This window comes from Talpa europaea (genome assembly GCF_964194135.1).
Source record: "Talpa europaea genome assembly, contig: HAP1_SCAFFOLD_45, whole genome shotgun sequence".
NCBI classification, from domain to species: domain Eukaryota; kingdom Metazoa; phylum Chordata; class Mammalia; order Eulipotyphla; family Talpidae; genus Talpa; species Talpa europaea.
Genome location: NW_028168045.1, coordinates 168,752 through 184,156, shown reverse-complemented (window position 1 = coordinate 184,156; position 15,405 = coordinate 168,752). Strand labels below are relative to the sequence as shown.

The window sequence follows — 15,405 nt, the reverse complement described above, 5'->3', positions numbered from 1 at the left end:
CGTGGACGACACGCAGTTCGTGCGGTTCGACAGCGACTCTCCGGAGCAGAAGAAGGAGCCGCGGGCGCCCTGGGGGGAGCAGGGGGGGCCGGAGTACTGGGCGCGGGAGATGCGGATCGCGAAGGCCACCGCACAGTCGTTCCGAGTCAGCCTGAACATCCTGCGCGGCTACTACAACCAGAGCGCGGCGGGTGAGCGGGGCGGGCCCGGGGCGCTCACGACCCCACCCCCGCGGGCGGGCGGGCGGGGACCCCAGACCCCGGGCCCGAGCGTCCCCCGAGGCAGGGGGGCCCGCCGGACCCTCGACCCGGGACGAGCCCCGGGACGTTCCCCGCGGGGTTCCCGCGTCAGTTTCGGTTTATTCCCGGGGGGGCGGGCGGGGTGACCGCGGGGTGACGGGGCGGGGACAGGCTCTCACACCCTCCAGGGGATGTCTGGCTGCGACGTGGGGCCCGACGGGCTCCTCCTTCGCGGGTACTGTCAGTATGCTTATGATGGCGCCGATTACCTGGCCCTGAACGGGGACCTGCGCTCCTGGACCGCGGCGGACACGGCCGCTCGGATCACCCGGCGCAAGTGGGAGGCGGCTCGCGAAGAAGTACATGGAGGGCCTGTGCGTGGAGGGGCTGCTCAGGTACCTGGAGCACGGGAAGGAGACGCTGCAGCGCTCAGGTAAGAGGGGCCGCGAGGTCTCCCCACGCCCCTCAGGCCGGCACCGCGGGGAGAGTGGAGTCAGGGTCACAGCAGCGCCCCCTCTCTGGTCAGGGGAGGAGGAGCCCCCCCTGGGTTTCCTGACTCCCCACAGGACCCCACTTTTCCTCAGACAGTTAAGGGATCCAGTCTCTCCTGAGCCTGAGGGGAGACCAGCCCTGGAATCTCCCTTCACCGGATCCTTTTGACCCGGCAGCCCTCTCGGAAACCATCAGTTTCTCCCTCAGGGTCTTGTTATTGGTCGGAGGACATTTTTCTCCTCTGACTCCGATTTTCTGAGCCCCCAGGATTATCCCAGACTCCCCAGACCAGGCTGGTTTCTAGATTTTGTGCTTCTTCTTTCCAAACCCACTGCCCTGTCCATTGTGAGGATGGTCGCGGAGGCTTTTTCAGGGTCCATGAGGGAAAAAGCCAGAGTATGAAAGTTCTCACTTTTCTTCTCAGATGCCCCAAAGACAAATGTGACCCCCCCACCCCACCTCTGACCATGAGGTCACCCTGAGGTGCTGGGCCCTGGGCTTCTACCCTGCGAACATCACCCTGACCTGGCAGCGAGATGGGAAGGACCTGACCCAGGAGATGGAGCTGGTGGAGACCAGGCCTGGGGGTATGGAATCTTCCAGAAGTGGGCGGCTGTTGTGGTGCCTTCTGGAGAGGAGCAGAGATACACGTGCCATGTGCAGCATGAGGGGCTACTGGAGCCCCAAGTCCTGACTTGGGGTAAGGAGGGAATGTGGGCTCAGAGCTTCTCAGGGGCATCAGGAGCCCTTCTGGAGACCTTCAGAGCACCAGATAGTGGCCTGGGGCTCAGGGTCTCACCTTCCCTTCCCTTCCAGTGCCCCCTCCTCAGTCCTCCATCCCCACCGCGGGTATCATTGCTGGGCTAGTTGTCCTTGGAGCTGTGCTCACTGGAGCTGCAGTGGTGGCTGCAGCTGTGATGTGGAGGAAGAAGCGCTCAGGTAGGGAAGTAAGCGGGGGAATTGTCCACTGGGGGCTTTTAGGCCCCAAGTAGAACTTGCCCTTCCTGGTAATAGGAAGTAGCACCCACACACCTGTGTTGCCCAGTCTGGATCTGATTGCTAACCCTCTTTTTTAAAACATTTTTGAAAATGAATCAAATTGTTCACCTTGATAATGCTGGTGATGTGGCCCTGATTCCAGCAAATGGCAGAAGGGGAGGTCCCTGCTGAGGGCAGACCCAGGAGACAGTTTTGGTCCATTCCCCTCTCATCCCCTTTTTTCATATTTCCTGGTCTTGCCCTAAGTGTCCAGTCACAGTTCTGGAAACTTCCCTGTGGTCCAGACTTGGGGATTCCCTTAGGACTTCATGGCCTGACTCCTCCCTGGTCTCACGTGATGTTTCTTCCCACAGGAAAAAAAGGAGGAAGCTACTCTCAGGCTGCAGGTCAGTGTGGATCAGGGGTGGGTCCATGAGCCCCTGGGGCAGTGTAGATGGAACCCCTGGGGGAGTCACCCTCATCAGTCCCTCCTGTGGTCTCATCTCTCTGTCGCTCTGACCAGATTCTATTTTGTTCTCCCCCAGGCAGTGACAGCGCCCAGGGCTCTGATGTGTCTCTCACAGCTGCTAAAGGAGAGGCCCTGGAGGCCTGTGGTGGGAGGGGCTGGGCCAGAGAGGATGGGACCAGGATGTGGGGAAGCTGTGAGGGGGACATTCTGAGGATGCGGTGGGCTATTGAGAATGTGGACACAATATATTTTTTTGCATTTTTTGTGATCCTTTTCCTTCACAGTGTGAGCCAGCTGGCTTGTGTGGACTGAGTGTTGCAGGATTTCTTCTCACCCCCACTTTGTAACTTCAAGGTCTGCTGGTATCCTTTGCTGCAAAAGGCATCGGAATGTGTCTCTGTTCTTATCAGATAATGTGAGGAGGTGGGGAGACTGGCCCAGCCCTGCCCACCAGGCCCCTCCCCACACTGACCTGTGTTTTTCCTTGATGACTTTCCTATTCCAGCAGAGGCAGCTTAGCCTGTGTCTACCTGTCTTTGTGTTTTCCTCAAGGATAGTAACTACTTCCCTCTTGAAATGGTAATTGAGTTCTAAAATTACTGTTTGTAAGCTTGGCCAATGGGTTTGATGGGCTAATAAAAATGATTCCTAAAATTTGAGATGAAATAAATGGGAAGCTTTCCAGAATGACGTGTTTGCTGTGCTGAGTCTGTGCAGGTGGGGGCGGGAGAGGCTGTGAGGAGCCGAGAGGGACAGCGCCTGTGTCCAGTCAGTGCTCAGTGCATCGGGGGCTTTGACGTGGTCACTCCTCAGGGGTCAACTCTGCTCCTTTGTCCTTGTCCTTCAGGAGCACCTGTCCCAGCAGGGCCTGTAACACAGGGTCAGACCCCACCTGGCCTTGTGCTGCCATGTCTGGGCAGGGAGTGCTTGTGTGGCCAGGTCAGCCCAGGCTCAGCTCAGGGTCTAGCCTTTCTGTGGATTCCTATTTGCTGCTTTGGGTTTTGTTTTGTTTTTTACCTGTTCTCCTTGATGTTTAGAGACCCGGCCTTATGTTCTCTTGGTCCTTGTCTCTGACAGCAGCAGGAGCACCTGTTATTGTCCCCACAAGGCCCAGGGTGTCCCCTGTACAGCAGTCTGGTGAGATGAATTTCCAGACTCCTCTAACTTTTAGGCTCATTTTAGGAATGTTTTATGGATTATTATTTCCACCTTTTCCGACAAAATCCTGCTATTGCTAGAGAGGAGGATTTGATAATTCCATGATGGATTTAAATAAGTTCCTGATAGGTTTCTACTTTTCTCTACAGCTTCTCTCTGTAACCCTGCCCTTAACTGTAGTAACCCCAGTGCTGGTGCTAATCGAGACCCATGGGTTGATGGAGTCAGTTACCTTCATAGTTGGCTGAAAAATAGGGCCTATAAGCCTAAGAACCCAGGCCTCCCTGATGGCCCAGGAGTTAAGTCTCAGCACTATCACCTCCATACCCTGAATTCAATCCCTAGCCGGGTAGCTAACCTACATATGGCCGAGCAGACCTCTCCTGTTTCACCTGCTGCTCCCCTTAGCAATCTATTTCAGTAAATCCTCCAATTCTGCTCCCCACTCTGTCTCTGGTAAATCATCTCACCAACCCCACCCACCCATTTCTGACCTACACAATAGTTATTCTAGCCACAAATAAATCAATCTTTAAAAAAAAAAACAACCTGGAATCTTCTTTTCTTTTTCTCTCTCTTTTTTTTAAAGATTTATTTGTTTATTTATACAAGCACTGGGTACAGTCAGAAGTGCAGGCGGGTGAGAGAATTCACCAGAGACAGAGCAGAGAGCAGAACAGACAAACGAAGTACACTGTTGAGGGGAGCAGCCGGTGGCAGGAGAGGTCTGCGTGCAATGTGGGATCCTCGCCCGGTGGCCAGGGATCAAACCGGTGCTGCAGAGGCTGTGGGCAGCTTCGCAACCCAGCGCTCAACCGCTGCGCCACCGGGGAGGCCCTAGAATCTTCTTTTCAAAAGAAATACACCTGACTGTTTATGCAAATAGGAAACCTCAATGAACTCAAAACATGCACAACTTGCACCCTGTGGAGTGTGTCCTAATGGGGAGGGGAGACTGGGGACTGTGTGACAGTAGACCAGACAATAAGCCACACGTGTCTGGTTATAAGTGGGTAAGGGATATGGGAAGGCGACAGGATGGTTTTCTTCCCATCGTGGTCAGTGTGGGTCTCACTGAAGTGACCTTTGAGAAAAAGTCTGATGGACAAGTTGCCCACAAGGATGTGATGTGCAGGGAAGTTCAGTTGAGGTAGGACAACCCCCAGGGCAGATGCCCGAGAAGGAATGTATCTGTGTGATGGACATGAGCAAGTAGACCAAGGGCTGGAGCAGAAATCAACTGAGATGGGCCTGTGTGCACCCAAATCATTCAAGCCTGAGGATGTTGGGAGGGTTTGACTCCCTGAGTAAGATGTGGGTGACAAGACTTTCTGTACAGATAGACACCTGTGGGACTTCTCTCTGTTGCCGCAGTCTGGCTGCAGTGCAGCAATGAAGGGTGAGAGGTGGGAAGGAAAATGGAAGAAACCAGTGCAGGTACCAGGACAGAGAGGTTGGTGGCTTCGTTGGGGGTGACAGGGAAATAATAGGAAGTGATAGGACTGTGTGTATGTAGACATGGACCTTACAGTGTTTCCTACTGCTGGGCTGTGAGAAAGGGATCAAGGATGACACTCAGTGTTTCAGACTGTGCAGGCAGAGAGGTGGAGCCTCAGTGACATGGGGAAGACCCCAGAAGAACCGTATGTGGGCATCCCAGGCATTCAATTTAGGAAGGTTGAATCAGATCTATAAGAAATGAAAGTGATGTTGGCAAATGGACAGATAAGTCTGGGGCACAAGTGAAATGTCTGAGGTAAGAAAAAGATCTGGGAGGTGATGTGGTTTTGATGATATTTACAGTCTTTAGCATGTAAGGTCACCCAGAAAGTGATGATTATGCAAGAGAAAGGAGCAGGGAGAAGATACAGAGACCAGGGAGCACCCCTTCAGTGAGCCCAGGTGTCACCTGGACACTCATGAAGACTCAGAAGGTCTAGAACAGAGCCTGAGAGTCTGTTAGTTGGCCCCTCCCCTTGCCCTAGGAATGGAGAATTTGCGGCTGATGCTCAGAAGAGGCACGTTCATCCCTGGAAGCAGGAACAGATAACAGGGACTCTGGAGTCCAAGTTCCCATCCAGAGAGATTGAGGGAACCTGTGTAACTGGGGACCCAGAACTGGGGGAGCGACTATTATGACCTAGACACCTGGCTCTTTCCAGAGACCTATACCCATAGTTACCCAGTGGTCAATTTGAGGAACCCTAATCTGAAAGTGGACCTTGTCCTGCTGCTAGGGCCTGGCTGAGCAGAACGGGCAGCTCTGGTCTCCTGTGCTCAGCCCTGTGGCCACATGGGGGCGCTGTCGCACTGCTCTGGATTCTGGTGGAGCTCCCAGAACCGGGCAGGGTCTGAGATGGGCAGATTTGGGGGTCCTGGAGGGCGGTGTGATGGAGGTGAGATGCTCTTTGAGGCGTCAGAGAAGAAGGGCTCAGAGGAGAGGAGACTCCAGAGCCTGCCCTGTGTGTGAGGCAGCTTTTCTCCCCAGAATTCCTCTCTCCAGTCCCTTGAAAGCAGTTATCTGGGAAAACTGGGAAGTTAATCATTTTTCCTTCTACAACCTATAACTTTGTTGAGGACTATTTTTAAAATGTTATTTTAGAGCCTCCCTGGTGGCGCAAGGGGTAAAGCACCACACTATGAAGCAATCCTCAGTCTCTGCAGCACGAGTTGAATCCCCCACGGCCAGGGAGCAACCCACAGGGAGCAGCAGACCTCTCCTGACTTGCCCACTGCTCCCCTCAGCAGTGTATTTCAGTCAATCTGCCTATTTGGTCCCTGCTCTGTCTCTGGTGAATCCTCTCATCCCACCCCCATCCCCTGCATCTCTGGCCTGTACCCCAGCTCTTGTGTCCATGACTGGATAAATCTCAAATAAAAAAAAATGTTATTTTAATTTAAACAACATTTTATTTTATTTTTTTTAAAGATTTATTCATTTATTTATACAAGAGCTGGGGTACAGGCCAGATTCGCAGGAGGGTGAGAGGATTCACCAGAGACAGAGCGCCGAGCAGAACAGGCAGACTGACGAAATACACAGCTGAGGAGAGCAGCGGGCTAGACAGGAGAGGTCTGCCGCGCCACGTGGACCCTCCTGCGCAGCCCGGGATCGAACCGGCGCTGCAGAGGCTGTGGACAGCTTCACAGTGCTGCGCTCAACTGCCTGCACCACCAGAGAAGGTCCTAAACAACATTTTAAAAAATACTGTTAGATTTACAGAAAAGTTTCAAAGGTAGCAGAGCTCCTATATAACCCGTATCTTTTCAAAACTATTAACAAGTGCATTTGCACAGCTAAGGAAGCAATATTGATGCACTTTCACTAAACTCCACACATTATTTGGATTTCTTTAATTTTCCTAATGCTCTTTTCATGCTCCCACACCCCACATAGGACACCACATGAAGTTCCAACCACAGTTCCTTAGTTCCTCTAGCTGACAGTTTCTCAAACTTGCCTCTGCTGATGACACCTGTGAGCAGAGCTGCTCAGGCACAATGGCCTCCGTTTGAGGCCGTTCTCCATCAGCACATCAGGTGTATGAATGTCCACTTTTCTTTTTCCTTTTTTTTTTAAAGATTTATTTATTTACTTATACAAGCACTGGGTACAGTCAGAGGAGCAGGAGGGTGAGAGAATTCACCAGAGCCAGAGCAGGGAACAGAACAGGCAGACTGACGAAATACACTGCTGAGGGGAGCAGCGGGCGCGGCAGGAGAGGTCTGTGCATCATTGGGAAAGAGACAAATCCCGTCACCACCAAAGGTCTGCAGGACTCGCAGTGTCATCTTTGTCTCAAGTCCTGAAAAGTCTGCTTTTTTTTTTTCCTGCATGTACAGCTCTTGTGGGTGTGTATTTGACTCAAATATGGCCTTAAGCATGAGCTTATACAGTTTTATCCCTCGCTTGAGTTCTTTCAGTTTCCTCCTGCCCTTGAATTTAAGTAGCCTTTTTCCATTAAATATTAACACCAGTTTCATTAATGTAAATAATTTGATGAAGCCTGGTGTATGGCACATGATTTTACTACTGTATACATACATGGGTGGTTTACAAGCCATCCCTTTGCAGTCTGTGCTTCTAGGTGTTTTTTTGGTAATATGTGTGAGCACCATTTGCTACATTCTTGTTTCTGTGAGAGGTAGATGTTCTACTTCACATACTGAGACTGTGCAACAACACATCCAAGCTCCTAACTTAGCCATGCAACAACAAATTCAGGCCCTTAACCTGGCCATGCAACAACAAAATCAAGCCCTTGATTTAACTATTAAGTGTATGAGGGATGAAAGCTGTAACATTTTTGAGTCAGCTTTTAAAAGTATGCAGGACCAGATACAGAATGCCCTCCATAAATTGGATATGGTGGAGCCTGGGCTGATGGCACAGAGAAAGGATAAACCTTCCCTTTCCCATGAGGACTGCCAGAGGGCAGAGTTAGAAGAGGAGGAGCATCATATTTTAAATACCTTAAGTACATCAGGACAAAGTCCTCCTGCATGTAACAAGGCCCCTCCCACACAGGCTCCTGAGGCTTCACAGCCTCCACTGCCCTCTGGGGAGGAAACTAAAATGGCGTCTCCTCCCCACACTAGACGCGGCACCCATTTTGGCAGGAAAGATCACCCTGAGGCAGGACAGTTTCCTCTTTGCCAGATGCCAGTGGGTGGCTTGAATGAACATGGGCGACCTGCTGGGTACTTTTGGTCGCACCATCCATTTAGTACTGCGGACCTCCTAAATTGGAGGAACTCTGTTCCCTCGTACCAGCAGGCTCCTAAGAGGATGGCAAACTTGTTTGCCTCTATCTTTGTCTCCCACCGCCCTAACTGGGCAGATATACAGTCCATGCTGCACACTTTACTAACTCTGGATGAGCAGAGAATGGTATTCAGAAAAGCCAGGGAGGAGGCTGACCGTCTCCACCAACAGGACAGACAATCCCCAGAGCCAGAGGTTGTTGTCCCAGAGGTAGATCCTGGATGGGACCCTAACAATGGAGAAATGGTGATGTTGGATCTATATAAAAAAATGTTTATTGGTAGGACTGGAGCAGGGAATCCCCAAACAAAAAAAATTTTACAAAATATTACAACTCGAACAAGGAGATAATGAGGATCCGTCAGAGTTCCTTGAGAGAATTATTCAAATGTACACCAACCATACGGATATAAACCCAGATGCCCCAGAAAATGCTCATCTGATCACTATGGCTTTCATTACCCATAGTGCCCCAGACATAAAGAAAAAGTTAGCTAAGGTGGACAGCGTCACAGAGATGAGTCCATCCCAGGTAGTGGACATAGCATTTAGGGTTTATAATAATAGAGAGGACAGGAGACCTAAACCTACGACTGTTTTCTTACAAAGAGAGCACAGAAGAGGGGTTCAGGGAAACAGTAATGGACAGAGATGTGAACCCCTAGGAAGAAATCAGTGTGCTTTCTGTAAGGAAGAGGGACATTGGAAGTACAGTTGTCCCAGATTACAGGGAAGTGGCAGATGCAATAATTACAGAAGGCAGCATAGAAGACAGAGAACACCACGATATGATGATTCACGTAGGGGTTACAGGAGGGAATATAGAAGGAGCACACAGAACCAGGAACCAAGGAGAGAGGAAAGAAGACAAATGTTAGCACAAAGTAGAGGCTCAGATGACGATAGGAAATACAGACAGAGAAGGAATCGAGAGCCCAGTACAGAGGAAAGGAGACCAATGACAGCACAGGGTAGAGCCTCAGGTGAAGATAGGAGAGAATATAGACAGAGTAGAAGGAATCTAGAGTCAAGTGCAGAGGAAAGGAGACAAATGATAGTTCATGAAGAAGGTTCAGAGAAGAACAGGGGTGCCTGTGGGGCTCCACTAGATCTAAAGAAGCCCATTAGAATAACCCCCTCAGAACCCTGGGTAACACTCACTGTGAGGGATCGTTTGATTAATTTCTTGGTGGACACTGGAGCGACATACTCATTTTTGAATTCAAAATTAACTAAAATGAGCAAAGAGACTGTAGCAGTCACTGGGATTATGGGAAGGCCACAACAGAAAGTCTTCTTACAACCTTTGGAGTGCCGGCTGGGCACCACACAGCTCCTGCATAGCTTCCTATACATGGAAGAGTGTCCAATCCCTCTACTTGGTCGTGACCTTTTAAGTAAGCTCAACGCACGAATTATATTCTCACCAAAACATCAGAGGCTTCACCTACAGTTACCTCCAGAGCATGCTCTGCGGTTCCAGATGTTACCTACTCAAGATGTTCCACCAAAAGGTGAAATTTTACCTCCAGAAATTGTTGAAAGAGTAAGTAATTGGGTATGGGCTGATGGGACCCCAGGGCGTGCGAAAAATGCAGAGCCTGTCAAGATAGAAGTGATAGAGGGGAGCAGAACCCCAAGGAGGAAGCAATACCCCTTAAGGGAGGAGGCCTTGAGGGGAATTGAGCCAGTATTGAAAAGGTTCCTTCAGTTTGGACTCATTCGGCCCTGCCACTCACCACACCACACTCCGATTCTGCCAGTGAAGAAACTCCATACAGGCGAGTACCGTTTTGTCCAAGATTTAAGGGCCATTAATGACATTGTTCGGGATTTACATCCCACCGTGCCTAATCCCTACACCTTATTAACTGCCACACCTGGTGACTTCAGGAGGTTTTCAGTATTAGACCTTAAGGATGCTTTTTTCTGTATCCCAATAGATATCCAGGATCAACCGCTTTTTGCCGTTGAGTGGCAAGACCCTAAGTCGAAGAGCTTATACTCTCCAGTATTGCTGAACTGTGCTTCCACAGAGGTTTAAGAACTCCCCAACTATTTTGGGGGAATTACTGGCCAGCGATCTCAGGAAGTTTCAATTAAACCAGGGCGTCTTGTTGCAATATGTAGATGATTTATTAATTGCAAGTCCAGACTACAAATCTTGTCTGGAAAATACCGTAGCGGTACTGAACCACCTGGCAGAATGTGGCTATAAGGTGTCACCTCAAAAAGCACAGATCTGTAAACAAACGGTGACGTATTTGGGGTTTGAAATTAAGAAAGGCAGACAGCCTGATGACGGAAAGGAAACAGGTAATTTCAGCCCTTAAAGTCCCCAGCAACCGGCAACAATTGCGTGGATTTTTGGGTATGGCTGGGTTTTGCAGGATTTGGATTCCTAACTTTGGATTAATAGCAAAACCCTTATATGATGCTCTCAAAGGCCTGGACTCTGAACCTTTGTCTTGGACTCCAGAATGTCAAAAGGCCTTTGATGAAATAAAAATAAAGTTGATCTCAGTACCAGCATTAGGGCTTCCAGATCTTAGGAAGCCATTCAGACTTTATGTACATGAGAGACAGGGGCTTGGCCTAGGAGTACTAATCCAATCGTTGGGGCCAGAAATGCATCCTGTGGCATATATGTCCAAACAATTGGACCACACCACTAAGGGATGGCCTCCATGTTTGCGTGCTGTGGCTGCCACTTGTGACCTCCTACTTGAGGCAGAGAAGTTTACATTGGGTCAGCCCATCACTGTGTGTGTGCCACATCAGGTCTTGACATTGCTGGAGCAGAAGGGTGGACTTGGGTTGACTGCTGGGTGAATGGGAAAATATCAAGCAGCTCTGTTGGACAATCCTAATGTGAAGCTGCAGGTTTCTAAATCCCTGAATCCCGCCACACTGCTTCCAAGCAATGCAGACGGACCTGAAGATGACACTTTAATCCACAACTGTTTAGAAGCCATAGACACAGTGTATGCCAGCCGACCAGATCTGACTGACCAGCCTCTACCAGATCCAGAGTGGGAGCTATTTACAGATGGCAGCAGCTTCATGGACCAAAGCCGTCAATGTGTGGGATACGCAGTGGTGACGCTCCAGAACACCTTGGAGGTCAAGACTCTTCCGGCAGGTACATCAGCACAAAAAGCTGAATTAATAGCCCTGACCCATGCCTTGGAACTCTCGAAAGGTAAAAGAGTCAATATATTTTGCTGGAGACCAGCTCCAGCTAGAAATCGTGTCAGGGGTCTCCAAAAGGAGAGGACAGCGTCTGCCAAGTTTTCTCAGAGGACTGAGGGGAAGTGGAGCAAGGTAGGAGTGAGGTAGACACAGACACCTTCTCTCATGCAAGTATCTCCTACTGAGGGTCTCAGCAGGTCTTTATACCTTAAGGCAAGCGGTGAGATTACATCAGCATAAACATCAAAGCAGAACAGAGACAATCATTACATATTTTCTCATGAATATACAAAGACCCTCTTGATCTCATACTACAAAAGGACACTTCTTTAATCTGATTAAGAAAATCAACAGGGACAATTACTCTCCTAGGTACAACTCTTTTTGTAACGTGATCAATTGTCTAAGACAGTACAATTTTCAGTAACAATCAATTATCCTGTCAAACCTTCCTAATTTTGGAGTGGACATGAAAGTCCATTGTTATGCTATATTACTAAAATCAACCCATTCCCTAGTACTCAATTAATCTAGCCTATTATCAATTACTTCAAAGTGATCTAAAGAAACTCATCAATACTCTTTAGTTCTACAGAAATCTAACTTTTAACTAGGTATACCTAACCTCTACACAACCTGCGAACTGTTGGCCTTACCCATACACCAGGAGATTTATTGTTGCCGCCAACAGGTATCCCCCAGGTTAGGCTATGGTTTCCAAGCACAGCTGGTTAAGGGCAGCTTGTTCTCCATAGTTCTCAGGGCTGAAACATTTCTTTCCTAACTATATCTTTAACAATTTTTACTTTTTTTGTGATAGTTCATGGTAAGAATAATAAGCCAATTGTCACCTGGGTCTGAATTAGGTTTTCACAAGCCAATTTATAACTAACTTACATTTACATTAACTAAGAACAAAGAGGAGAGCATTAGCAGGCATTGCCATGGAGACTCCCTAGTTCAGATTTTCTTTGGGAAGTGCAAGAACTCTCCTCTTCTGGGAAGTACAACTTTCCCTCTTTGGGGGAGCACAGGAACTCCCCTCTTCTCGGGAGTCTCCCCCAATGCCTGGACCATGTCAAGAGACAGCATGGGAGGTGCAGACTGCCGCAATATTTACTGACTCCAAGTACTCTTTTATGATTCTCCACATGCATGGGGCCATTTGGAAGGAGCGGGGACTTCTTACTGCCAGTAACAAGGACGTCAAACACCCATTAGAAATCCTGGCCCTGTTAAAGGCAGTAGCTTTACCATCAGCTGTTGCTGTGATGCATTGTCCTGGCCACCAAAAGGGTGGGTCTGACATGGCAAAGGGGAACAGGGCAGCTGATCGGGTGGCTAAGGCCGCTGCCCGTTCTGCTCTCCATGGTGCACTCATCCCTCTTGTGGACCTGACTCAGTATGCTCCTGAATACACCGAGCGGGATGAGGAGAGAGCTCGCGCATGGGGATTTACTGGGTTTGACCCCAGCTCCACTTGGAGAGTAAACTCCCATGGGATGATACTCCTCCCGGAGGCCCTGGTATATCCAGTGTAAAACATCTTTACGAAGGATCTCACTATGGGAGAGATGCCTTATTAGAACAGTGCGCCCATATTTAAAGGGCTCATATTTACATAAAATAGCACAGTGGATCACCTGAGATTGTCAACTATGTGCCAGGAATAACCCCAAGACTGACTCCCACCCTAAAGCCATTGGGGTTCAATATCGGGGAAAGTGTCCTTTTGAGGACTGGCAGGTGGACTTCACACAAATGCCTAGAACAACAGGCAATTTCAAATACCTATTGGGTTTTGTGGACACGTTCTTGGGATAGGTGGAAGCATTTCCCACAAAGACGGAAAAAGCTTCCGAGGTTGCAAAACAGCTGCTGAAGGAGAAAATCCCTCGCTTTGGGTTGCCCAACTCCATCCAGAGTGATAATGGGCCAGCATTTGTCTCTGACGTTACTCATGCAGTGAGCAGTGCGTTACAGATTAACTGGAAATTGCATGCTGCGTGGAGACCGCAGTCTTCTGGACAAACGGAGAAAATAAACCACACCTTAAAGAAAACCTTGGCAAAACTGTGCCAAGAAACACACCTTCATTGGGACCAGGTACTATACCTTGCCCTCCTTTGGATAAGAGTGGCACCTAGAAGTGGGCTACAATTAAGCCCCTTTGAGATTGTATTTGGAAGACCTTTCCAGGCCTCAGTTCTGAAAGCTAGTCTGGAAATAGCACAAGATTGCCGGATCACACAATATGTGAAACACATCCAGGAGCTTCTGGCAGTAATTCATAACTTTGCAACCTTGAGGATCTCTATGCCTCCTGATCAACCATTGCATCCCTTCGGACCTGGAGATTAGGTCTTACTGAATACCAGCAGGGCAGGGATGCTCAAAACCAGCTGTCAGAAAAATGGCCTGGTCCGTATGATGTTTTGCTGAGCACACACACTTCTCTGAAACTTGCAGGCATAAAACCCTGGGTACATCATTCCAGAGTTAAGAAAGCGCCAGGAGGAACTGACCTAGAGATGAAGTCCCATTGGTCTTGTGAACCCATCGAGGACTTGAGATATTTAAGAAACAGACAAAAACTTGAATGTTACTGACTTCTTTTCCAGTTATTGTTGCAGGATACCCAAGGATTCACTTTTTGTGAAGAAACCCTGAGAAAACTAACACGCTCTAACCATGAACTTCGTTTCAAAGTTTAGGAGATGTGAAATAACATCTAGGATCAAGCATATGCTGCCAATAATTTTTTTACACAGAAAATCTTTCAATCTTGATTGAATCTTGATTTCAATCTTGATTTCAATCTTGATTTTGGTATTTCCTTTTAACTTTTTGTTTTTAACTTTGAGATTTTTTTCTTTTCTCTGCTTGTTTTTGTTACTTTGGCCTATGAGTGAAACTGCAGTTGTATGAGATATCCCACACGTGATAAATGGTAACTAAAGAGCTCTTTGCTTCTATATGTTGTATGTCCGTATGTCCTTTTCCTTGTGTCCTTGTCTTGGCCTCCAGTGGTTGACAAATTGGTACACATGGTGCCCATAGACGGAAAAAAAAAAAAAAGAGTCTCCAGTTATGAGGAAACACAAGGGTTATGGTTTCATTGTCAACACTGTACTACTGAACTAAGCCGGTGCCTTCACAGAGATTGAACATTGTTGTTTCTGTTATTTTTCTGATATTTGTGGCAAAGCTTCCCACAAATCTAAATTCAAGTACAAATTTGGTAGCCTGTCATTTGGCTGATGTAAGGAAATTTTGTGGAACCTCAATAGAGCTCCTGAGACACTCCACAAAGTTTCTCCCTTTCCTCCTGGGAAGGCATTAGATGAATTTGTTCTATTAGGCTTACCTAGTAGAGTAAAACTAGAAGGGAAGCATTGTCACTTGCAAAACGGGTAACACCTTGACCTGATATGAATGTAAATTGTCAATGGCGATTGTCACCTTGTAATATTGTATACTTCACTTGTTTAATATCTACAGAAATTGTTTCTGGAAATATAGGGAGAAAAGGTCTCAACAGATTCCTATTGATGGAGCTGTTGAGAGTAAAACTTTCCTACTAAGGACTGAATAGACCTGGAAATACACCTGATATTTACTAAGTTTTCTTTAACATAATACTGGTAATTTTTTTTGCATTTTGTTCTGAATCCACAAAGTTTTCTTGTTTTGGTGACCAGGATCTGCAGCAAGCTTGCAATTTTTTTTTCCAGCAAAGCTAACTTGTGTTTGCATTTTCTCTTCCCTTGATATCAACACATAAAAATAGTGTTGATAAACAGCATAAAAATAGTGGTAGTAATCTTTTACCACTTATCTCAGTCTGTTTTTGCATAACTTCCATAGGGATTTTGTCTGCTTAAACTAAAAAATTGGACATAAGTTTCATTGTGTGGCTTTGAGTGGAGTTCTTCCAGAAAGTTGTAACAGAGCTGAACCAAGAAGAGGAGAACCTGTTTGTTTTGTTTGTAGGGTTCCAGAGACCTCCAAAGAAAGTGAGGAAGCTTGCCTCCATTGGCAGGACTGGACAACCCGACCAACGAAAAGTCCCTGGTACCCTCGAGAAGAGGAAAGCAGAGGTGGAGTCTGAT

The 15,405-nt window shown here is 48.1% G+C and overlaps 1 protein-coding gene and 1 pseudogene across 2 annotated transcripts in view; both read left to right on the top strand.

Annotated features, from left to right (window-relative positions):
• The window catches only part of LOC311187915 (patr class I histocompatibility antigen, A-126 alpha chain-like), a 68,260-nt pseudogene extending 62,785 nt beyond the window's left edge, over window positions 1–5,475 (top strand). The window contains exons 5-9 of the transcript in view: window positions 1,548–1,670; window positions 2,084–2,120; window positions 2,259–2,323; window positions 4,711–4,735; window positions 5,322–5,475. The product of the transcript in view is annotated as a patr class I histocompatibility antigen, A-126 alpha chain-like (transcript). The remainder of the gene's footprint in view (window positions 1–1,547; window positions 1,671–2,083; window positions 2,121–2,258; window positions 2,324–4,710; window positions 4,736–5,321) is intronic.
• Window positions 1–15,405, top strand: part of LOC311187916 (class I histocompatibility antigen, Gogo-OKO alpha chain-like) — a gene marked incomplete at its 5' end in the record, with an annotated part of 191,660 nt that overhangs the window by 165,211 nt on the left and 11,044 nt on the right. The window lies entirely within an intron of this gene.